Below are 26,032 nucleotides of genomic sequence, written 5' to 3'. Positions count from 1 at the left end.
TATCATGAACCTAGTGATCTTAACAAAATAAAGTACTGAAAATTCTACCACAATAAGCACTTTATCTCAAAAAATATTTATTTTAATCTTTGTATATATGTTTCTACTTTGAAACATTATTAAATGACTTCATTAGGAGATATGTAATTCTCTCTTAGAAGACTTTTAACTTGTCAGTTATATCATCAAATATTAAAATCTCCCTAACTTTTTACTTTAAAACAAACTTTTCTTGCCTTCTATGAGTCACTTCATCTAATTTTTAGAATCCTTTATAGATCCCAAGAGGGTAATATGTCGCCTTTTTAGTCACATAGAAATGGCAGCAGAAAATAAAGAGTGATGAGAGAAGGCATCAGAGGCTTGTGGAATTACCTGAGATGTCTTTAACTTGTCATGTAACAAATGCCACCAACTTCCTCCTCTCCTGTGAAATGAGTCTTTGCTTGATATAAATGTTGCAACAGTAACTATCTAAGGACATACTGTGACAAGAGGTCAGCTACATTAGTGATAGAGACATTTTTCTTAAGATATCAAATTTCATGCTTTAAAAATTACTGTATTCTGTTGTGTCCTATAATCTATCAAGGTTTCAAGGCCGGATGACTTTCTGAAAATGAGCACACACAATTTATTCAGCACAAGCTGGTGGACAAAGCGTTAAATAAAAGCGTTTTCAAATATTATAGATTTTAACAAATTCAAAGAGAAAACTGAATGCACAGTAGAGAAAATGAATTCTGCTACAGCAAATATTCCATTTTATTTTAAGGATGAGCGCATATAAATGTGGGATTCAAATACATACACCAATTTCAGAGAAACATTATAAAACCATTTTCTTTTCCTTACCAGGGTGAAGGCTCGGGTACATTAAAGAATTTGATGATCTTACAGCATCAACTTTCATTCTCTTTCATTATAGTGCATTGAAGATATTAGGATGAAAGAACTTAAAAGCTAGGTATCCAGATTTGTGTTTTTGAACCTAACATGCCCAGTACTTAGGGGAGAGTACTTCAAGTTCTAATTTGACATATTATTTAACCTATACTTTAGATAAGCTTCTACTGAAATATGGCTTTACACAAAAAAGGTATTCCAGAAGCAGTGCCTATGGGTCATGCCTTGAGTGGTGTTCTTATTTGTAAAATCATGTGTGAAATTATAAATAAGAGATACCTACCTTATTGATCTTTCTAACCTATACTTGAACATTGACCCACAGTGGAAGCATAAATACTCCTCCAGATGCAATTACTGTATTCTAAAAATATGAGCCTCCCTAAAAATTGACATGCAGAAATTCTAACCCCAAAGCTGATGTTAGGAGGAGTGGCCTTTTGAAAAATCCATTACCTCCTGCAGAAAAGATGCCAAAGGGAATTCAGCATCTCCATCTACTGTGAGAACACAAAGGTAGAAGCTGGCACATATAAAACACGGAATGACACTTGGTTAATAAAGAGTCTGCATTGGGCCTATAGCAGGGAACAATATAGCCAGGTGGAAAATCTGATATATAGAGAGAGTACGCAGAGTCAGGGAGATGCCATGTAGCCTCTGAAGGAAAAAGATGCCAGAAAACCTTAACACTAAACCATGAGCCCCATGGTGGTATATAAATTAATAGAAATGGGTTATTTCAAGATGTAAGAGTTAGTTAGAAATATACATAAACTATTGGCCAAACAGTGTTTTAATTAATACCAGTTTTAGGTGATTATTTCGGGTCTGGGTGGATTGGAAATGAATGAGCTGCCTCTGCCTACACAAGCTTTTGTTCTTAAGATAAAGAAAATAAAAACATGGCACTGGAATAATAATACCTGGTTAATGGTTTCAAACAGATGGATGACTTTTTAGTGGCCATAAAAGCAACGTCAGAGATTAAGTTCTACAGTGGGATGTGTTTTACCAAAACACAGATCTATTTAGAAACTGTAGTCAGAAGTTTCTGTCCCTCCCAGTTCCACAGCAGTTCAATCCCAAGGAAACAAACATAGTTCTACATTAATTATAAACTGGTTGGCCTATTAGCTCAGGTTTCTTATTAACTCTTACTTCTTAAATTAGCCCATTTTTCTTGTCTGTGTTAGCCATGTGGCTTGGTACCTTTTATCAGTGAGGCATTCTCATCTTGCTTCTTCTGCGTCTGGGTCATGACTACAGATTCAGTCTTTTCTCTTCCCAGAATTCTCCTATTCTGGTCTCCCTGCCTATACTTCCTACCTGGCTACTGGCGAATCAGTATTTTATTAAAGCAATATAACTGATGAATCTTTACAGGGTACAAGATCATTGTCCCATAGCAGGAAACCAGATCCTCATCTTCAATTTCCTTTCTAAGATGTGATTTGCATGTTGGTGCTCTATATTCTCTTTGTCTGATTTCTACGTTTTGGAAGGGTATTGTATATTGTTTGACATTACATGTTGGAAGTATGCAGTTTACTTTGGGTTTTATAAGGGATTACAATATAGAGACTGTCTTGAGTCTCAGGAAAAAACCCTTTTATTTTCAAACAGTTTTAAAGCAGAAAAACTGCAGTAACTTTTGAATATGGGAAAAAGCATTTTAGATTATATAGATTAAGTAATGAGATCTTAGGGTCCAGAATGTGGAGTGTAGAGATTTGAATAACAAATTTTCCCTATAGTTAGGTTTTTGAACAACCCATGAGGTGGCCTTCCTGGGAAAAGCATATTATGAAGGCCACTTTGTGGTTAAAAGTCTCACTACACTTCCTCTTGCCTTGGTTTGCTTTATGATTGCTACACCTGCACAGGCTGCCCTTTTCTACCTACCCTAACATGTCTCTTATGTCTCTGGAATTGCATGCCAAGATAAACTCTTTCTTACATAAGTCACCTTTATCACAGTGTTTTATTCCAGCAACAAAAAAATAAAAAATAAAAAAAAGAAGAGAAGAAATAAAACCCCAACAAACAAAAACAAAAATGTAACTCAGGAAGCGAGTGATTCTATTCATGTGAATATTGTAAAGCAAAATGTTACTAAGACAGAGATGAATATAGTCTTAAACTTAATCAAATATGTCACACCTGCAATGTGTTTTATGCTGACATACTTTTGTTGGCTGAGTAGTAATGAAACTCTCAGTGAGAAGTTACTGTGGGCTGTGAACTCCTGTAGTCATCATGCTAGAGATGGTAATGGTGTCACTTTTGAAAACTCAGGTCTTCCAAGCTTATGCTTTGGCTTTTCTGCATCTATTGATCTGTAAAATGCTTGAACCACAATAGACAGAATCCTCAATCTATTTGTAGTTCCAAGTTGAAACTATTCACTCAATATATTTGCAAATAACAAGGAGCAAGCTGTACTCCTTTTATGACTATTACCCACACAGAATAGATCACATAGTGTGTTACCCACACTTTAATAAGCATTATGCTTCACTTTCAAACTTTGAATGAGTTCTAACAACATCGAGCAAATCAATAAATGCCACTTATTTTGGAAAACTATTTTTATGTGTTTCATTAAGTTTGAATGTATATAATTTTAAATATCTTCACACTATTACAGTCTTTAATTTTTTTAATTTAGTAAAATTTTGTAGTGCTAAGTATCTACCTCAGTGCTTCTCACATTGTTGATAATCATCCAACCACTCTACTATAACTTAACCCAGTAAAGCCTTTTAAACATGTGCTTCAACACAGCAACTTCAAAGAAAGACAAGTACAACCATTTATTTTTTTTAAAGTTGATACAGAATGTGCATAGGCGTGTTGTTTCAAAACATTTTTTACAGTATAAAGAAAATAAATATTTTTTAGGAAACATCTAGAAATCTTTTCCTTTTAAGTTTCAACATACACTTTGACCATGCACTAATTAGAGATGGTGTGGTGGGATGCTGTGTTTAAATTGCTGCCATTTGGAATGTTTTTGCTGCATTTCAAAATGTGATCACACACCGAGTTAAAAGCTTTTTCACAAGCATCTTTACTTCCAGTTTCTACAGTTCCATAAAATAATTTAGCTTTCTTGTCAGTGTGGTTATTAAATTATGCTCATTCTTACTGCTCATCCAGCCTGAGGAAGCAGCAGGATGCTGTGGTGACAACGTGGTATAAACACTGTCCTCAGAGAAAAATTTAAGTGGTAAGATATAAAGTCCAAAAATAAACATTAATTTTTATTACTTAATGTGAATTCATATTATTGTCAATGCAATTTTGATTGTCAAATGATAATATAGAAATTTTAACATAAAACATTAATTATAGAGGAACAAACTCTATTGCACAAATAGATTTCAGTTAATTATTAAATTAAATATCATCCCCCCAAATTTTCACTGTATATAGATATACATACATATGCATGCAGACATTCGAAACATGTATATACATATGTATGTATATGCACTAAGCATGACACTTTGAACTTGCTAATTCTTTACATTTGTCTCTGTTAGAAAAGTACCGAAGGAAACCCTGGGGGAATCAGAAGATAGATTTCATCAAGTCAAAAGTTTGCCATGGTGAAAATAAGAGGAATACAAAATTCAAGATGTCATTGATTTTTACTGCTGAGTAAAACTCCAATGTGCATATGTTCCACACCTTCTTTAACCATTCTTCTATTGAGGGTCACCTAGGTTTGTTTCCAAGTTCTGGCTATTACAAATAGTGCTGCTATGAACATAGCTGAACAAATGCTTTTGTAGTATGATAGGGCATCTCTTGGATATATTCTCAAGAGTGGAATTGCTGGGTCCTGAGGTAGGTTGACTCCCAGTTTCCTGAGAAATCTCCACACTGATTTCCAAAGTGGCTGCAAAGTTTGCATTCCCACCAACAATGGATGAGTGTTCCCCTCTCTCCACATCCTCTCTAGCATAGTCTATCATTGGCGTTTTTTGAGTTTAGCTATTCTGACAGGTGTAAGACGGTATCTCAAAGTTGTTTTGATTTGCATTTCCCTGATCGCTAAGGAGGTTGAGCATGACCTTAAGTGTCTTTTGGCCATTTGAAGTTCTTCTGTTGAGAATTCTCTGTTCAGTTCAGTACCCCATTTTTTAATTGGGTTAATCAGAGTTTTAGTGTCTAGTTTCTTGAGTTCTTTGTATATTTTGGAGATCAGACCTTTGTCTGATGAGGGGTTGGTGAAGATCCTCTCCCAATCAGAAGGTAACCTTTTTGTCTTACTGACAGTGTCCTTTGTTTTACAGAAGCTTCTCAGTTTTAGGAGGTCCCATTTATTCATTGTTACTCTTATTGTCTGTGCTACTAGGGTTCTACCTATGAAGTGCTCTCCTGTGCCCATGTTTTGTAGACTACTTCCCACTTTCTCTTCTATTAGGTTCAATGTGGTCAGATTAATGTTGAGGTCTTTAATCCATTTGGACTTGAGTTTTGTGCTTGGTGATAGATATGGATATATTTTCATTCTTCTACAGGTTGACATCCAATTATGCTAGCACCATTTGTTAAAGATGCCTTCTTTCTTCCATTGTATAGTTTTAGCCCTTTTGTCGAAAATCGGGTGTTCATAGGTTTGTGGATTAAGATCAGGGTCTTTGATTCAATTCCACTGGTCAACATCTCTGTTTTTGTGCCAATACCAAGCAGTTTTCATTACTGTAGCTCTGTAATAGAGTTTGAAGTCAGGGATGGTAATGCCTCCAGAAGTATTTTATTGTATAAGATTGTTTTGGCTATCCTGAGTTTTTTGTTTTGCCATATAAACTTTATTATTATTCTCTCAAGGTCTGTGAAGAAGTTTGATGGGATTTTGATGGGGATTGCATTGAATCTATAGATTGCTTTTGATAAAATTGCCATTTTTACTATGTTGATCCTCCCAATTCAAGAGCACGGGAGATTCTTCCATTTTCTGGTATCCTCTTTAATTTCTTTCTTCAAAACCTTAAAGTTCTTGTCAAATAGGTCTTTCACTTCCTTGGTTAGAGTTACCCCAAGATACTTTATGCTATTTGTGGCTATCATGAAAGGTGATGTTTCTCTGATTTCCCTCTCTGTATCTTTTTTCTTTGTGTATAGGAGGACAACTGATTTTTTGGAGTTGATCTTGTATCCTGTCACAGTACTAAAGGTGTTGATCAACTGTAGGAGTCCTTTGGTAGAGTTTTTGGGGTCGCTTATGTACACTATCATATCATCTGCAAATAATGAAAGTTTGACTTATTCCTTTCCAATTCGAATCCCCTTCTTCTCTTTATGCTGTCGTATTGCTATTGCTGGAACTTCAAAACGCTTTACTGAATGAGATAACCCAGACACAAAAAGAGGAGTATTGTAGGTATTCACTCATAAGTGGATTTTAGCCATAATTAAAGGACATTGAGCCTATAATTAGTGATCCTAGAGAAGCTAAATAAGAAGGTGAACCCAAGGAAAATCATACGGTTATTCTCCTGGATATTGGAAGTAGACAAGATTGCCAGGCAAAACTTGGGTGCACGGGGTGTGGGGTGAATGGATGTAAGGGGAGATGGGTAGAGAGAAGGGAGAAGGGGAGGATTCAGGAGAGCTTGGGGGAATGGGATGGGTGTAACATGAGGGCCGGCTTGTTGGGGTTTCTGTCCCGCCCGGTACCCTACAGCCAGTAATTCCCAAAGAAAATCATACAGGACTCCATGAGATTATCAGTGCCCCCAATCATCAGGAAGTAGCCTGGGATACTACGTCCACATTCCCAACAAATGGATTATGGGTATTTTCCTTTGTTTAAAAAAAAAGAGAGAAATCGTGTGGGAGAATTGTCTGTATTCTGCCAATCATATTTTAAATAAATGCTAAATGGCCAGGCAGGAAGTATAGGTGGGAAAACCAGACAGGAAGTAGAGGTGGAGCAAAGAGAACAGGAGTATTATGGGAAGCAGGAAGCTTCCTCTGCCATTCCAGTCTGGAGCACTGAAGAAGCAACATGTGAGCTGCCCAGCTGGAAAAGGTACTGAGCCATGTGGCTAACGTAGATAAGGATAATGGGGTAACATAAGTTATAAGAGCTAATAAGTAGCCAGAGCTAAGGGCCAATCAGTTTATAATCTTATGGAGTCCTGTGTGTGATTTTTTTTGGGATTTGCCCACTGTGGGGTACTGGGCGGGGCAGAAACCCCAACAAACCAGCCCTCATGTTACAGATGGGTGGGGTGGAGGAGGGGTGGATATGGGAGCAGAGAAGTAAATATCTTAATTAAGGGAGCCATTTTAGGGTTTGCAAGAGACTTGTCTCTAAAGGGGTTCCCAGGTCCAAGGAGAGGTCCCCAGATTGTTCCTTGGGCAGCAGAGGAGAGGGTGTCTGATCTGGCCTTGTCCCATAGCCATACTGATGAATATCTTGCATATCACCATAGATATGCATCTTCATCTGGTGATGGATGGAGATAGAGACAGAGACCCACATTGGAGCACTGGAATGAGCTCCCAAGGTCCAAATGAGAAGCAGAAGGAGGGAGAACATGAGCAAGGAAGTCAGGATCACGAGGGGTGCGTCCACCCACTGAGATGGTGGGACTGATCTAATGGGAGTTCACCAAGGCCAGCTGGACTGGGAGTGATGGAGCATGTGATGAAAATGGACACTCAGAATGTGGCTGGCAATGAAGGCTGACTGAGAAGCCAAGGACAATGGCACTGGGTTTTTATTCTACTGCATGGACTGACTTTGTTGGAGCCTGGTTTGTTTGGATGCTCACCTTTATAGACCTGTATGAAGAGGGGAGGACTTTGGACTTTTCACGGGGCAGAGAACCCTGACTGCTCTTAGGACTAGAGAGGGAGAAGGAGGTGGGGAGGGGGAAGGAAAAGGGAGGTGAGGAGGAGGTGGAAATTTTTAATAAATAAATAAATTAATTTTAAAAAAGAAAAACATAAAGCAAAACAAAACAAAAAAATAAGAGGAATAGAATGAAGTCTAGATGATTTTTGTCATCGGAGTGCTTTGTAGTTTTTGTTTAGATTAATGGCTGAAACACACTGGGCAACCACTAAACGTTTGTCTGTGAAAACTTGTAGGAAGTAATTGATCACATTAGCAAAATTAAAGAAATCATTGTCAATATAATGTGTTGATATGTATTCATATCAACGTAACTTTTAATTAATTCCCAATTTTTTAGAATGAAGAATGACAGAAGAAAAGTCACCTGGCATTTGAGGCTTATATATTTTTACAGGTGTTATCATCCACACATTATCTTCCATTTTCAAATTAAATGTGTACATTTGGAAATTTCATATATTTAATTTCACTGTCTTTTCTTGAGAGGATATTTACTTTCAAACATAGCCAGCCTCACTGAATACAGCTTTCTAACAAATTATTGTCTCCCATTAACTATAAGCTTGTGAACACAAAAGTTTCTCCAGAAATTAAATAACCACTACCAATAATAAAAATATTACAAGCCAGTCTATTGCATTTTTATTTTATTTAAGCATACAACATTCTATTTGTTTGACAAATTCGTTATTGGATAAATTTTAATGTTTTCTTTATAATTACAGTATGTGGTAAATTTATGAATTCCAATGTTCATGTATCACTCAGGTTTTACTTCAGAAGACTGACCAGTGGAAGATACGCTAAATAAATAGTGGTTTATTTTGTTGTTCAATTATTTACACTCAGATAACACTAAAATCCATTACTGTTTCTTTCATAACACTATATTAATTCACTTTAAATGTTGCTACTTAGTGAAAATAAGACAAAACAAACTCCAAAAATATAACACCATAAATATTTAAAAATGCACTCGTCCTATACAAGTGATTTTCTGTATTGAAAGAGCAAATGAACACATGAACTAGTGTTCTTACATGAGCTGAAAGATTATTCTGTGAAATAGATTTTGCAAAGCATAAGACTACAAATTCTAACCCTGTTGATATAACTTTAATATTAATGGAATTTTGAGTAAAACTTAAATAGAGTTTGCTACTTCTTCAAAAAATTTTCACTGGCTGAATACTTCTTTTCATAACTAGCGTAAAATAAACTTTTTTAAAGGTAGAATTATGCAGATCACTATAAAGTGCCAACAGAATAACTGAGGAATGACTGTTTCCAAGATGAATATGCTTGAATTAATCATCTGCCCAGAGAATGTAAAAAACACAGAAAATTAAATAATCAGTATGATTTCCTCTTCATTGACATTTTTAAATTTATTCTATGCTTATGTATAAGAAAATATTCAAGATTACAGCCAACTTCAAAAGGAAAACAACTATATTTAAGTCTGTTAGCAATAAGAACAGTATTTTTTCTAAATTGGAGGGATTTCTGAGTAATATCTACTCATTTTTCATTCTCAAAGTGTATCAAACACATTCTGCTTACATGTTACCCTGGTCAGGTCTTTCATATTATAATCACTGTGCTGAGTAATTAACATTTAAAATTAATAAGATTGCTTTCATCAAAAGTAAAACAGTTTTGCTGAAGTCAATAATTCGACTAGGTATAAAAAGAGGAACAGATTAGACGTCAACAAGTGTTGGTATCAAATAGCCGATAGTCTTCAGACTTTATTAGCAGGAATGTTCCTACTGTCACACTCTTTAGAGTACATGTGAGTATGTTGTGAAATATTAGTTTAAGATGTATTACATTTGTTTATTCTGTGAAATATTTTTTAATGATGTGAAGATGAGTTGCGCTTTTTTATGTTGCTTTAGTTTAACTCTGTGAAGCTTTGTTACTTTGTCTGCCTAAAAAACATGATTGGTCTAATAAAAATTTGAACAGCCAATAGTTAGGCAGGAGAGGAATAGCCTGGGATGTCAGGGAGAGAGAATAAATAGGAGGAGAAATATAGGCTCAAAAAGAAGAGGGAGGAGTGGTAAAAGGAGGAGAGGAGGTCACCATGGGCCAGCCATTGAGCCTCACAACTAGGTTGGAAATAAAAAGGGAAGAAAGACATTTAGAATAAAGAAAGGTAAAAAGCACAGAAGTAAAACATAGATGAAGCGAAATGGGTATATTTAAGTTATATGAGCTGACTTGAAACAAGCCAAGCTAATGCCAGACATTTAAAGTAAGAATAACCCGAAGTGTTTTGGGAGCAGTTAGCAAGCTCCCAAAAAGTTTAAAAAACAAAAAAACCCTGCATGACTGCATGAGTACATAGATTTTCTCAAAAGAAAGTACTACGTAAAGCTAGATGAAAATGAAATAAACAATAATTATAAACATTATAGGATATATTAGATTATGCATCATAATATACCGTTGTAAAAAATAGATCCATATAACCATAATATTGATAAAGAAAGTTGTAACTGGATTTTGAGACCCGTTTAAAAAATACATATGGAGTTAAAGAGGATGAAAGGAGAGTGAAAGAAAGAAACAGGAGCTGATCATTTGAGGCAGGGAAAAGTTTATAAAAAACATGTACAGAAAGTAAGGTACTAGACATTTCTAAGCATGTAACAATAAATGTTGAAATGTATCAATTATTGGTTTATGCAGACATAAATAGAAAACCTAAATTAAAATTTTAATTTTCTAAAACCTAAAATTAAACAGCACTCATACAATATTTATAGATTTTTATTTCTAAACAATTATATATTATTTCATTCAAATTTAAGATTGTAATGAAATATGGTTACAATATCATATTCCAAATTCAGTCAAGGTCAGCATGGACTTTTATTTTTCCCAAACTTACTTTAAAGTATAAGGAATATAGAAAACCTTTGGTACAAATGACAGTAATTGACATTTTTGGCAGCCCAAGAAAACTAGGTGCAGATTTAAATTGAACATGAATTAACCCACACATTCTTGTTTCAAGCAGTTTCCACTGGACTTTAAGGTGCTATTACTGAGTGGCAGAGTTCATGGAAAATAACAACAATAGAAAAATGCTGTATTGCCAAAGGTATAAGAAATCTGTGTGATTTGTTAAGTTTGATTTTATTTTTACTCTCTTTCCTATTTTAAATAAGAATATCAACAAATAAAAACTGGTTATATTAAACCTGACCTCATAGTGATTTTTTTTTCTGAACCAAGCTATACTACTATCAAATAATTGACTATGAAGAACTTATTGGAGTTGGTAAAAGACTGAGCTTCTGTCCTCAGTGAGTAGCTCAGCACCATGTTAGCAGTGCTCAGGGTACTATCGTCTGCTGTGAAGCTCAAGCCATCCAATTATTGACAAAATTATTGCTTGCATTTCTTAAGGTAGAACATAACATAATTCTTCTCTGCTATTTTACTAATGACTGAATGAATTTACATTCCTAGCAGCAGTATATAAGAAGACCCTTTCTTAATGGTCATCGTCATTCCATCTGGAGTGACATAAGACCTCTGTATGATTTTGATTTGCATCTCCTTTTTGGCTAGTGACATTGAGTACTTTGTCATACACCCATTTACAATCTGTATATGTATTTTATGAGAGATCTCTGTTAAGATCACTTGTGATTTAAAATTTTTATGTCATTGAGTTGTTTGAGCTCCTATTGTAGTATGAGTTTCATTTTCTTGCTGTTTGTATAGTTTAATTTTTATAATTGAACACATTTAATGGGTATTTTATGATAAATTATGCATGTATAATGGGGAATCATTAAATCAAGACAATGAGTATTTTTGTGCTAGGAATCTTTTTGTCTTGTTTTTTTGAAATATATTAAAAACTTGCCAACTATAATCATTGATTATACATAGAGTACTAGAATTTCCATATCTTACTGACATGTGCTTACTTCATTGTTCTAGATATCAGGAAAATATTTACACAAACACAAAAAAAGAAAAAAATTAAGGCACATAAAGATGTCAAGAAGCATTCTGGTTAACACTTTATGAAGCTTGAGTCATGTACAGAATCTACCTCCTCAGAAAGCCTTAAACATAAGACTCAGAGTCTTGAATACTAACTAAATTGGATAAAGGACAAAGTTCTAGGACAAGTCAGAAATACACATTTGACTCTAAATGCCACTTTTAAAAGGGCATGTGAAAACTAAACTACGTAATATTTAGAATGTGTAGCACTTCAAAATTCAGTACAAAATTTACTGCAATAGTATTGGATGCAATTCAAATGTGGGCGCTAATTTTCATCCAAATGTTTTTTGATAATTTTCTTCTTCAGAGTTGCACGAGGCCACATACAGCTCCTAAACTCTTCTTCACTGTTGTATGTTATTGCAAAATACCAATTATTTCTGTTTTGTTGAAATTTTGATATTATGTAATACCGATTTTTTTCTGAAAATACTTGTATTTATAGAGTAGGTAGCTATTAATGAGGGAGAAAGAATGTCATGCTATAAAAAAAGGAAGCAGATATCAAGATCTTGTTTCTAGGAATAATGTTTCCTATTAATTTTCCTGTCCTGTAGGAGATTTGATCATCAATTTTAAGAGGGAGGAGAAAGAACAGAGATTCAGTTCATCAAATGATGATATTTAATATTAAAGGTAAAATGAAGTTAGACATAAAATAAAGTGGCCAACCCTTTCTGACAGTCTTTGAAACAGTTGCCTCAATGGCTTCCTCTGGCTGCTTTCATATCATGAGACAACATCATAATACTGTTAAATTAATACAAAGCATATGAAAAAACTATTTTTAATTCATAGTCCTGTGCTTAGCCATTATGTCCTAGATATATCTTTGCAACATTCACTTATAGGCTTAAATAGAACACACTGTTGATAGACATAATCTAAAGATACTTTTGTCTTAACTTGTGTAATTAGGTAAATAATTAACTGGCTTGAATAATATTAAAGCTATTTTAGTCAACAGTTTATAAAAACTAAGGATGGAAATTTCTAAGCACTGATTACAGTCAGAGGAAAGAGCATCAAGCCATGACTCTGGAAGGAGACATTCTAAATTTACTGTAAGGTCATTGATCGTGATTTGTCAAATCCTGTTTTCAGAAAACCTTAAATTCTGTATGTTAAGTGTTTAGTAGTGTGTTTTACCATAAGAATAATTTCCTTTATTACAGGAGTCAATCCAAATGAGCCTTTTGATATTTTGTACAGAGCAGCACCACTTAGGAAAAACAATCTCTTATAGACATTTTGAAATAGTGTAAAACCATTCAAACTGTAGATATGGGCAGTCTCATGGCATGAGGGTGTGCTTTAACCTGATGTAAGTTCTGCCTATCTTCTGTACTTTACAGTGCATGTGCCCTCTGAATTTTTTCCTTAGAGGCCACAAGGAGAGGGCGCTTATGAATAAGAAGCATTGAGGCTGAGATTCCAGTGACAGCCTGTATACATGTATATATGCATGTACATGTATATGAATTTTAATGCAATATCATGCATACATAAGCACAACACATACATATATATTTATACTACACACATATCATAGTGCATATGCATTATACACTTATATTCACATAAACACACAATATACATATATGCATATGAACAATATATATGCATACAAACATGTAATACATATACGTATACAAATATGTGTGTGCATATATCTATATATGTGTGCATGCATATATTATATATATTATATATGGGAGAGAGAGAGTACTGAAGAACTTTTAAAAATATAAAACATTTTCTGATATTTGTTATCTTTAAGGATGATTTTTTTCCTATTGCAAGGATGGCGATTTAATGAAAATATTTGAAGTTTTCACACCAAAAAGAATGGTTACAAGAGCTTGTTATTGTAGTAGAAAAAGAAGGCCTCAATGTACAAAAACAAACAAAAATATATTTAGACAGATGACTGTTATCTTTACCTAGAAACTTTGATTATGTTTTATTTCAAAGTTTCTATCTTTTCAACAACTTGTTTGTATTTTAATCAACATGACATATCTCATGAAGGCTCTTGTAAATTTTCTTATTAATCTATGCCATCTAGAACTTACTTTAATCTATTAAGAATTTATGATTTGTGACACATGAAATCTCGGTAAAAATTTTCAGCTAAAAGACAACCTATAACCTTCTCAATGCAAAACTTAAGGGAGAAAATGTAGGCAGAAGACTGCTTATATACTTTCCTTGGAGAGGACCAGGATTAGGCTTACTAGCATCACCAAGGGAGCCCACAACCACCGGTTCCTCCAGTTCAGGGAATCCTATATCATCTTCTGGCTGCTTTACCATTGCAGTGCTTCATTCAACTCATGCACATAAATCCATACAGGGCCATACATATAAAAATAAAGAATAATGACAGTGAAGGAACCAGCAAGAGACCAAACAAGGCCCTCTGAATGTGGGTGACAGCTGTAAGCCTGAGTCAGACTGTGTTGCTACTGGCAGTGAGACCAGGATTTAACCCCACTGCTTGTTCTAGCTTTTTGGAACCCATTCTCTTTGTAGGGATACATTGCGCAACCTATATATAGTGGGAAAGGCCTTGGTGCTGCCTCAAAGAAATATGCTGGACTTTGTTGACTCCCCATGGGATCCTTACTTTCTCTGAAGAGTGGATGGTGAGTGGGATAGGGTGTGGGAGGGGGGAAAGTGGAGGAAGCAGAAGAAGGGGAGAGAATGGAAAATGGATTTGACATGTAAAATGAGAAAAGATAGCTTTTTTTAAAAATAAAAATTAAAAAAATTAAAATGCAAATAAATATTTAAAAAATAAAAGTAACTCAGCAATTGTCAAGGACATTTTGACTACAGGAAGGATCTGTTAAAATAAGAACACCAATGTATTATTTCCAAAAGGAGATGAAAACTTGAATTAATTAATATAGGTGGGTCTAACAATCAAAACTCTATTACAAATTAGCAAATTTTTTTCTAGAGTATATAACCCATTTCACTCTCTATATATGTGCTGGAAGCAGAAACCAACTAGAACTCATAAGGTAAATATCAACTTTTGATGGGTGCTTATAAGGAAAAATGAACATAAAACCTGCTTATCTTCAAAAGTTGCATTTTTAGTGATGAGTAATGATTCTAGGGTATTGATATCTATTCAGAGAGTAGAAGCTTCAAGGGGCAAGGACACACAGCAGTAAAGCCAATAAAAATGCTAATTGTTACTAAAGTTAATTATTAAGTCATTAAAAATAATAATTTCCCCTGATTTTGAAATCTGAATTATAATCCCAGCTTGGTGAAAATCAGTCATATTAGTATATTATTGATGGTTTGAACTTCTAATTATGAAAGGCTCAGAAGACAGCTAATGGCTCACATCATATGAATTTGTACAGCAAATTAAATATAATACTTAATGAAGCATAGAGGCTATTAGTGCCATTACCTATAAACACTTGAAAAAAATTTGAAAAAGGAGGATTAATATGTGTTGCTCCAAATTCTCAAGTGACATCTAACAAGGTCAACCAGAACAGATAAGGAAATATTAGAGCATTGTGAACAGATGGCAACAGTGTTTGATGTTAGTCAGTAATAAACCTTATACAGGAATATAGTTCTATTTAGACTAGGACATTTGTTGAAAAACAGTATATACCTAAAGATTACCATGAATAATTTCAGTGCTCACCGTGTAAAATGGACACAATGTCTATAAATAAATATATTCTGAATATTTTATGCCTTTGGGTAATAAAAATTCCAAAATAAGTAATACTTGTTAGAATATGAGTACTTCGCTCAGGCAAACCTCAACTATTATATTATCCTATACCTAATACTCATTCAATAAATGTTAAGGTCGTGCTAATAAACCATTTTTATTTAATGATGTTGGTACCTTTTATAACATAATAAAAATAAGACTGAAAAAAAACACTATAAAATATTATTTATTAAATTAATAAATATTTCGTTTCATATTAAGATTATAGTAATTGATAATCCTGGAACAGTATATATAAGATAGATAAATAAATATACAGATATACAGAGGGATGGTAATAGATTCATCTTTACGATTTAACATTGAAAATACTCTTAACATTTAATGACATCCTCTCTGAAACCAAAATGAAGTGATTCAGGGCCATGTAAGCAAAGATTTTAGTAAAGACCTCTATCTTTGAACTTCTCACCTCCAATCTTTCAAATAGAAAATGATACTTAAAAGCAGTCACGTATTTCTTTTTAACAGAGAAGGAATACAGTACTGCCTACCAGTGTTCTTCTTATTATAAATTATTCCATTTTGCTGCTACTTCGATAAAAGAAATTTATTTCGTATACATTCTTCTGGATCCCCATAAATTGAAGTACATATTATTGGCCAAAATTCAAAGCACAGACTTTGTTTCATTATTTTCAAGTAAAAAAGAATGTAATATAACTATTCAGTAAGGCATGCTCAGGTTTATTATTCTTATATTTAGTAATAAACACAATGAATAACTGTGGTTATATAGAACACTTTTAAAAATCAGAAATATAGAGAGAAGACATACTCAAGAGACTCAAACTCTTCCTGTTTCATATTTTTTAATTTGCTATTTGCCATAACATAGCAAGGAATAATTTCAAGGTTGATAAAACCACGTTATTTCCAGCTTCTTCAAAAGTAATTTGAATAAATCCTTTGAGTTTAGATCAGATTTAACAGATAGAAACACATAATATGGTATTTGACAAATTCATCCTAAGTGAAGACATAAGTTGTTTTATCTACCTTTCAGGTGCGCTCAGAATGAATAGATAGATGTCTTCCTTGTTAATAAGGTCACGACTCTCAAAGAATCTAGAAGAAGCCACACCTCTTCATGGACCAAGTGACTGGCTGAGCAACTAAATGGAATGCCCTCCATCAGTCTCTAAACAATCATTTTAGTTTGCTGTCGCTCATTTTATATAACTATTCCTTGTCTTAAACTTATTTAGTCTCTCTTCTTATCATAAATATAACCCCAGCAGCACAAACACTAACAGAAACAATTAATAAAAGGAACCTCCTAAAACTGAAAAGCTTCTGATGGGGAGACCCTGGGGGAATGGGATGGTTGGGATGGAGGAAGGGTGGATATGGGAGCAGAGAAGAAGATACCTTAAATAAGGGAGCCATTTTAGGGTTGGCAAGAGACTTGACTCTAGAGGGGTTCCCAGGTGTCCATGGAGAGGTCCCCAGTTAGTTCCTTGGGCAGCTGAGAAGAGGGAGCCTGAAGTGGCCCTATCCTATAGCCACACTGATGAATATCTTGCATATCACCATAGAAGCTTCATCTGGCAATGGATGGAGATAGAGACAGAGACCCACATTGGAGCACTGGACTGAACTCCCAAGGCCCAAATGAGGAGCAGAAGGAGGGAGAATGTAAGGAAGGAAGTCAGGACCGAGAGGGGTGTGCCCACCCACTGAGACGGTGGGGCTGATCTAATGAGAGCTCACCAAGGCCAGCTGGACTGGGACTGAAAAAGCATGGGATCAAACCGGACGTTTTGAACGGGGCGGACAATGAGGGCTGACTGAGAAGCCAAGGACAATGGCACTGGGTTTTGATCCTACTGCATGGACTGGCTTTGTGGGAGCCTAGTCTGTTTGGTTGTGCACCTTCCTGGACCTGGATGGAGTGGGGAGGACCCTGGACTTCCCACAGGGCAGGGAACCCTGACTGCTCTTTGGATTGGAGAGGGAGGGGGAGGGGAGTGGGAGAAGAGGAAGGGAAATGGGAGGTAGGGAGGAGGTGGAAATTTTTAATAATAATAATAATAAAGAAGTAAAAAATCAACAAACAGAGAAAATATATCAGTTGTTATAATCATATAATATATGATATTAATATATGATTAATATATATGATTAATGTTTAAGTTTTCCACAATGAACAATAAGTTTTTCCTGCAGTGACATTTGAAGTTTCCAGGAAGAATATGGGGCCCCATAACAACAACTCCACCTGGTTGATATGACATCATGATACTGATAGCGCTACTACAAGACCTGTTTTGAGTACCAGCTGCACAAGACGATTCCAACGTGGTTAGCTGAAATGATGCACATCTTGTACAACATTCTGGCCAGTCCTCCACAAAATACTCAGAGACTATTTGCAATTTTAAAAGACATTGATCTTGAAATTTAACCATCATTTTGCTTTCACAGGATCCCCTAGAAAGAACGTCGCCCCCATGACAGCTGGAAGTAATTCTAGAGAACGACGTCCCCTCTCCCAGTAAAGTTTGTCCTTGGGTTTAGGGACATCATTTAGGGGTTGGTTATAATTAGTATAGGGTTGAGGGTTGGGGGAGGAATTTTATAAGCGCAAGAATCCTTAAAAAAAAAAAAAAGAGGGATAATTGGATTATGGGATAATAGCTTTGTACTTGTGAGTTATTGTTTTTAGACAAATATATTGGTATTGATTCTTATATATTGATACAAACTTAAATTATGTTGACTATTTTATGCATGCATGCTTCTACCTCTGTTTAAAACATTTTTATGTATTGACATATATATATATTGTATTGATATATGTATATTTTACCATATTGCATTGTACACTTCTACCTCTGATTAAGATACTTATATATTGTTTATGTATTGATATATACATTTACCATATTGCAATGTATACTTGCACATTGTTTATATTTGGAGGTCATATTGTCCCCATTTATTGCACAGCAGCGGAAGTTACTCCCACAAGTTGTCATAAAGGAAAAAGGAAAGAAGAAATGTTATTAAAAGAGAAGATACTCAAATGAAATACAGAAAATAATCAAAGATTTAAAAAAAAGCAAAGGACATGGTCAACAAGACAAAATGACAGCCTACAGAATCCAAAAAGTTCTTCACTAACCCAACATCAGACAGAGGTCTGATATCCAAAATATATAAAATATACAAAGTATTCAAGAAATTGGTCATCAAAAGAACAAATAATTTAAAAAAAATGGAGTATAGACCTAAACAGAGAAGTCTCTGATGGAGGAGGTGAATGGTTAGTTATAGTTTTCCTTAGTTATGATCAAAGATAAAATAGATATAAATATTGTAACTGTAATTCTTGCTTGATAACTTTTGTTATATGTAATTTTACTATGTTAAAGCGAAAGCCTTTCTTTTTTCTTTAGACAGAGAAAGGGGAAATGATGGAGGAGGGTTGTCTGTCTATTGTTACTTTCATTGGTTAATAAAGACACTGCCTTGGCCTTTTTGATAGGCCAGCCCTTAGGTGGGTGGAGTAGACAAAACAGAATTGTGGGAGAAAGAAAGCAGAGGCAGGCAGTCGCCATGACTCTCCTCTCCGAGACGGATGCCAGTTAGAATCCTCCCGGTGCTACACAGATTATTAAAAATGGGTTAATCGAGATGTGAGAGTTAGCCAATAAGAGGCTGAAACTAATTGGCCAAGCAGTATTTAAAAGAATACAGTTTCCGTGTAATTATTTCGGGTAAAGCTAACTGGGTGGTGGGACGCAGCCCGCCGCTCCTTCTACAAATAAACACAGAGAACCTCCCTTAGCCTTTGAGTAGAGAATAAGAGAATGCTGAGTGTTCAGTCCTTTCCCACATCACAAGGCTAAAAGATCTGTGTGGCCAAGACAGAGGAAATACTGTAAGAGGCAGAAAAGTGAATAATCAAGGGAGACTGTGCCCTTCTCTCAAGACAGATCAAATCCTAGCATAAAGAAGGGCAGCAGACATTACTGGGGAAAGTTAGGGCAGAAACTTGGAGGCAGGAACAACTGCAAAGGCCATTGAAGGGTGTTGCTCATTAGCTTAATCCACATATATTACCCAGGCTGCTTTCATATAGAACTCATGATTACCATCCTGGAGATGGGATCACACACAATTACCTGGGACCTCCCCTATCATTCACCAATTAAGAAAACGTCCTACAAGTACTGACTTACAGTTTCAGAGATTTAATTCATTATCATCATGAGGGATATGGATCTCAGAGTTGAACTTCTTGATCTGCAGGCAGCAGGAAGTAAACTTATTTGAGCTTCTGAGACCTCACAGCCCACTCCCACAGTGAAATACTTTCTCCAGCAAGGCTGCACCTACTCTAATAAGGCCACACCTTAAGCAGGCTACTAGTACAATATGTAACACCTAATAGTGTTACTCCCTATTGACTATGTATTCCAACACATGAATCTTGGGAGTCATTTCTATTTAAACCACCACAAAACATATATATATATATATATACATATATATATATATATATATGTATATATATTACAATGAGTAAAAGTGGAATTACTCTGTAATGTAAGGACAGTAGCCAGACTAGATACCACTTACTGGGAAGTAAAATTCCTTGTGATTTTTATCTCAATGGGTTCCCAAACACACCCAAATATTACAGACTATTTAAATTGCTTTTGTTTAGTCTTAAGAAATTTATGGTAAGATTCTTTTGCTGATGGTATCTTATATTCCAGTCATAAACATACCTGTAAACTTTATCTGACACGTCTTTTGTTCTGGGTACTTTTAAAGTTTTACGAAAATTTGGTATAATGTATGGTTTTATTTAATGAAAATCCTGTATCACAGTTTGTAATCTTTGACTTTTTATCAAGATTTGGAGTTCTTTTTCTTCATGATCTTTAAGATAAAAATATCTTGTTTCACTCCTTATATACAGGATTGCCCTTAGAGAAATAAACATTAACTAACTAAAAAAATATATTTTCTGGATATTTTATAGAAAAGTACAAGTTAATAGTATGCATCCATGCTTGTATGTGTCAGTATTACATGGAATTAATATATATTTATTGGTCTACATAATAGCATTTAATAAAGTATGGTGAGCCATTGTATAGGTAATATCTATGAAAATAGTAAAACACTTTGCAAAATTAAAGCCTGATATTGTATCCTAAATAGAAGTTATAATTATTTTAAGTATTCTTTTATCACGATTCATGTGATTTATAGTTGATTATGAGTTTTTATTTTTTTTTATTTTTTTTTCAGTTAGACTTGTTTATGCAAGTATCCGAAAACACTCTTTCCACTTCCTCCCCTCCTCCCAATACCCTCCCGCTCCCCATACTCCCTCTCCTCCTCCCTCACCATTCCCAAGAGCAGTCAGGGTTTCCTGCCCTGTGGGAAATCCAAGTTCCTCCTCCCTCACTCCAGGTCCAGGAAGGTGAGCATCCAAGCAGGCCAGGATCCCCAAAAAGCCAGTCCATGCAGAAGAAACAAGACCCAGTGCCATTGTCAATGGCTACTCAGTCTTCATTTGGACCTTGGGGGCTCAGTCAGCCTCCATGTCAGCCACATTCAGAGAATCCGATTTGATCACATGCTCGTTCAGTCCCAGTCCAGCTGGCCTTGGTGAGCTCTCATTTGATCAGTCCCCTTGTATCAGTGGGTGAACGCACCCTTCGCGGTCCTGACTTCCAGTGCTCCACTGTGGGTCTCCGTCTCTATCTCCATCCATCGTAGGATGAAGGCCCCCTCTGATTTTGCTTTCCTTGCTCACGATCTCCCTCCCTTTGCTTCTCATTTGGACCTGGGAGTTAAGTCCAGTGTTCCAATATGTGTCTCTGTCTCTATCTCCATCCATCGCCATATGAAGGTTCTGTGGTGACATGCAAAATATTCATCAGTATGGTTATGGGCTAAGGCCAGTTCAAGTACCCTCTCCTCTGTTGCCCAGAGTACAATCTGGGGACCTCTCCTTGGACCTGGGAACCCCTCCATAATCAAGTCTCTTGCAAACCCTAAAATGGCATCCTTAGTTGAGATATAAACTTCCCTGCTCCCATAACCATCTTTCCTCCCTCCCCCCTCCCATTCCCCCAAGCCATCCCCAATCCTCCCCATCTCGCCTCTCCCTAACCATCTCCCCTTATTTCCACCCTCCGCCCCCCCTTGTGCACCCAAGTTTGTCTGGCAATCTTGCCTACTTCTAATATCCAGGAGGATAACTATATGATTTTCTTCAGGTTCACCTTCGTATTTAGCTTTTCTAGGATCACAAATTATAGACTCAAAGACCTTTAACTATGGCTAGAATCCACTTATGAGTGAGTACATACCATATTCCTCTTTTTGGGTCTGGCTTACCTCACTCAGTAAAGCATTTTTTTATTTCCATCCATTTGCATGCAAAATTCAAGATGTCATTGTTTTTTACCGCTGAGTAAAACTCTAATGTGCATATGTTCCACACCTTCTTTAACCATTCTTCTATTGAGGGGCACCTAGGTTGTTTCCAGGTTCTGGCTATTACAAATAGTGCAGCTATGAACATAGTTGAACAAATGCTTTTGTAGTATGATAGGGCGTCTCTTGGGTCTATTCCCAAGAGTGGAATTGCTGGATCCTGAGAGAGGTTGACTCCCAGTTTCCTGAGAAACCGCCACACTGATTTCCAAAGTGGCTGCACAAGTTTGCATTCCCACCAACAATGGATGAGTGTTCCCCTCACTCCACATCCTCTCCAGCATAGGCTATCATTGGTGTTTTTGACTTTAGCTATTCTGACAGGTGTAAGATGGTATCTCAAAGTGGTTTTGATTTGCATTTCCCCGATCGCTAAAGAGGCTGAGCATGACCTTAAGTGTCTTCTGGCCATTCGAAGATCATCTGTTGTGAATTCTCTGTTCAGATCAGCACCCCATTTTTTAATTGGGTTAATTAGAGTTTTAGTGTCTAGTTTCTTGAGTTCTTTGTATATTTTGGAGATCAGACCTTTGTCTGATGAGGGGTTGGTGAAGATCTTCTCCCAGTCTGAAGGTAGCCTTTTTGACTTACTGACAGTGTCCTTTGCTTTACAGAAGCTTCTCAGTTTCAGTAGGTCCCATTTATTCATTGTTTCTCTTATTGTCTGTGCTACTGGGGTTCTACATAGGAAGTGGTCTCCTGTGCCTCTATCTTGTAGACTACTTCCCACTTTCTCTACAATCAGGTTCAAAGTGGACAGATTAATGTTGATGTCTTTAATCCATTTGGATTTGAGTTTTGTGCATGGTGATAGATATGGATCTACTTTCATTCTTCTACAGTTTGACATCCAGTTATGCCAGCACCATTTGTTAAAGATGCTTTCCTTCTTCTATTGTATACTTTTAGCTCCCTTGTCGAAAATTAGGAGTTTTTAAATTATAATTAGCCTTCAGTTCCTAATTGTTATACAGACTCTTTCCATAATTGAGTTCTTACGGAACTTTTTTTGGACTTCTTTTATTTCAGGTTTTTAATGAAGTGGCTACTGTGTTCTCATTCATCTTTGAATATGAGGTTTAATGAGAAATAAGGAATCCTACTTTAAATTCGACTAGGATTTCCTTTATTGAACCAATTTTAGTAGGTTTTAGAAATATTCCATACATAGGGTTCTGAGAAACTCTATACTAGAAGAGAGATTGAGTCACATACAAATTATTTACATAATAGTTTTAAAGACTTGGGAAAATAAATAAGAAAGAAATAATATCTTTACTATAGCTCTTTAAAAGGTTCTAAATTAGCTAGGACAAAAGAAACAGAAGGAAACTTCTAGACTCAGATTCCTGTTGTGTAACATAGGCTGGGCATAGACACGATGTTCCGTGGACAATGTGAGTATTTCAACTTTTAAGTGTATGCATTTACAGGCATGTGTGATATATATCCATCTACATCTTGAACTGTGTAAGTTATAACAGACCTCTATTGCTATTATATCCTCATTATACAAACATTCAAAATTTATTTCTTCAAACTTTATTGTAACTTCTTGTTGCAACTCTTTTCAGTACAATAGCCTGCTGTAGCCTTCTTGTGCCATTGACTGTATGTACTATTGACAAATATTTGTGTATGCTAATTTTCCTTAACTCTGGACCATGACCAATATCAATTCTTAAATTTTCTGAAACAAGTTTAATCAACTCAAAATTTGAAAGGCATGGTTAGAAATGGCAGAAGACACCTACCACAACTATCATGTGTTAGTTTGTTCCATTGAAAACATTTTCACTCATATTCTTTTTATTTCAAATATGTAAAATAATACAACCATTTAGCCCTTTATGTCTTAATTACTTTCCTTCAGTTTTGAAACAAGAAAAATAATTTAGCTCAGTCCTTTTTTTCTTCTGATTTCTAGAAGTTGTGTATTTACAAAGCAGAAAATATATGCACTAAAGTAAAATAATTTAATTTTAAATTCATTTGTAAATTACAGAAATGTATTAGTTACATTATTATTTTCCAACAAATTTGTCCACATATCTTACTTTCCAGATTTTCTATCAAAATAGTCTCATTAAAATGATACGTTAATGAGAAAGTGCGATCTAATTTGCTTCATATTGTTCTTCATTTTGGCTTGGAATTTTTTGTTTTAATTTTAAAACAATTATTTCAGATGGGAAAAAAAGAAGTTTTTAGGTTTGTATAACTGCAGAGATGTTAATCTGTCATCTTGAAAGAATATAATATCAGGAGTCTCATTTTTTCCTTTAAAGTAGAAGTGGAAGAACTTGACCATATTACATTATTCTTTGGTTTCTTAGTCCTCTAAATTCATTTAAAAATTACTTTCACCCAAGCTTACTAAAAAGTGTGGTACAAAAATTGTTTTTGGAGCTTCTGATATTTGCATAGGTAAGGTAGAAAACTAATTAGTTGTTGGAAAAATTGGTAATGGGTGTCTTAAAATTAATTGCAGACACCTTGTATTTTTTATTATCTTATATAAACTTAAAGTAATAAAAGCAAGCTCAAATAAATTCATTCATGTACCTTGAGTTGAGCTTTCAGTTTTGAAAGCATTTAAGAAAGTTTAACTGTGAAGCCATCAGAAAGATGGCTCCAAACCTCAGTTCTTATTTAGAAATCAGTAAGATCGTGATGGGTTCACCCACTGAAAAAGTCTACCTGAGCTAATGGGAGGTCACCAACTCTAGCCAGACTGGGAAGGAACAAGCATAGAACCAAATTATTCCCTGTGCGTGTGGTTGACAGTTGCATGGCTGGGGCACACAGTGGGGCCACTGGCAGTGGCACCAGGATTTATCCCTACTGCATGAGCTGCATGGAACCTAGTCTCTTTGGATGCATACCTTGCTCAACCTAGATATAGTAGGGAAGGCCTTGGACCTTCCACACAGCAATGTGCCTTACCCTCTCTGAGGACTAGAGCGGGTTGGAGTGGGAGGATGGGTGGAGGAAATGAGAGGAGGGGAGGAAATGGGAACTTGGATTGGTTTTTTTTTAAATCTAATAAATTAAAAAAAGAAATAAGTAAATTAACTTGCCTTTCACCTCTGACTTTCCTGAAGTTTAATATTTTAGAGGAAGTAGTGGATAATACATAATTGTGTTAAAAGAGCCCATCCACTCTTGTCTGCATTCACTGATATATTTTATAAATTATTTTTGTGTTAATTTACTCTATAGAATCCTGTTATATCTGTAAAACTGAATAATCTGTCACAAAATTTTATCTATTTTCACAATATTATTATTACTTTAAATAATATCAATTCAAATGTGCTGACTTGTATAGCCTTTAGAATTGGTTGTTATCAAAATTTCCCCAATTCCTTCCATCATTGAGTTCCTATAGATAATTCTTCTTTGGATACCTTAATCTCACATTTTAAATAATGTGGCTAATGTGTGACCTTGCTCATCCTTGACTGTGAGGTACAAAGACAAACCAAGATTTCTGCTGGAATGCAATAACTAATATCTTCAAAAGGAATCCAGGATTACCCAGGACATAACTTTAGAATTCTAAAACTTCAAGGTCACTCTGCATAAGCTTGGATTCTTATCTGAAGCTTATTTAAACTTTCTAAATTGGTAAAATTGAGCTGTTAACGTCACAAAACAGACTTCCTCGTGTGATTTACTGTACTTTAACTTCTGTTTCAAACTAAGAATACCAAGAGGACAATTTCTTACATAATATCCATCTGGAAAATGTTCAAGTCTTAAAAGCCAGACATGAAAATGCAGGAGGGTGAGCTCAGGAGGAAGGCAGAGCACAAATTGATCTAAAAACTTCATAAACGCTTGTTTTAATTTTTTTTAAAAACAAACTACTGTTTTCCTTTTCAGAAGTTTATTTATTTACATTCTTTGCTGCTTTTTATTTGTTGTTTTTTAAGATGTTTTTGTTTTGGCCTGGAAAGATGGTTCAG

This window comes from Myodes glareolus, chromosome 8, assembly GCF_982192425.1.
Source record: "Myodes glareolus chromosome 8, mMyoGla1.1, whole genome shotgun sequence".
In the NCBI taxonomy this organism is placed as follows: domain Eukaryota; kingdom Metazoa; phylum Chordata; class Mammalia; order Rodentia; family Cricetidae; genus Myodes; species Myodes glareolus.
The sequence above is the reverse complement of the archived record's forward strand: the minus strand, read 5'-3'. Positions refer to the sequence as shown.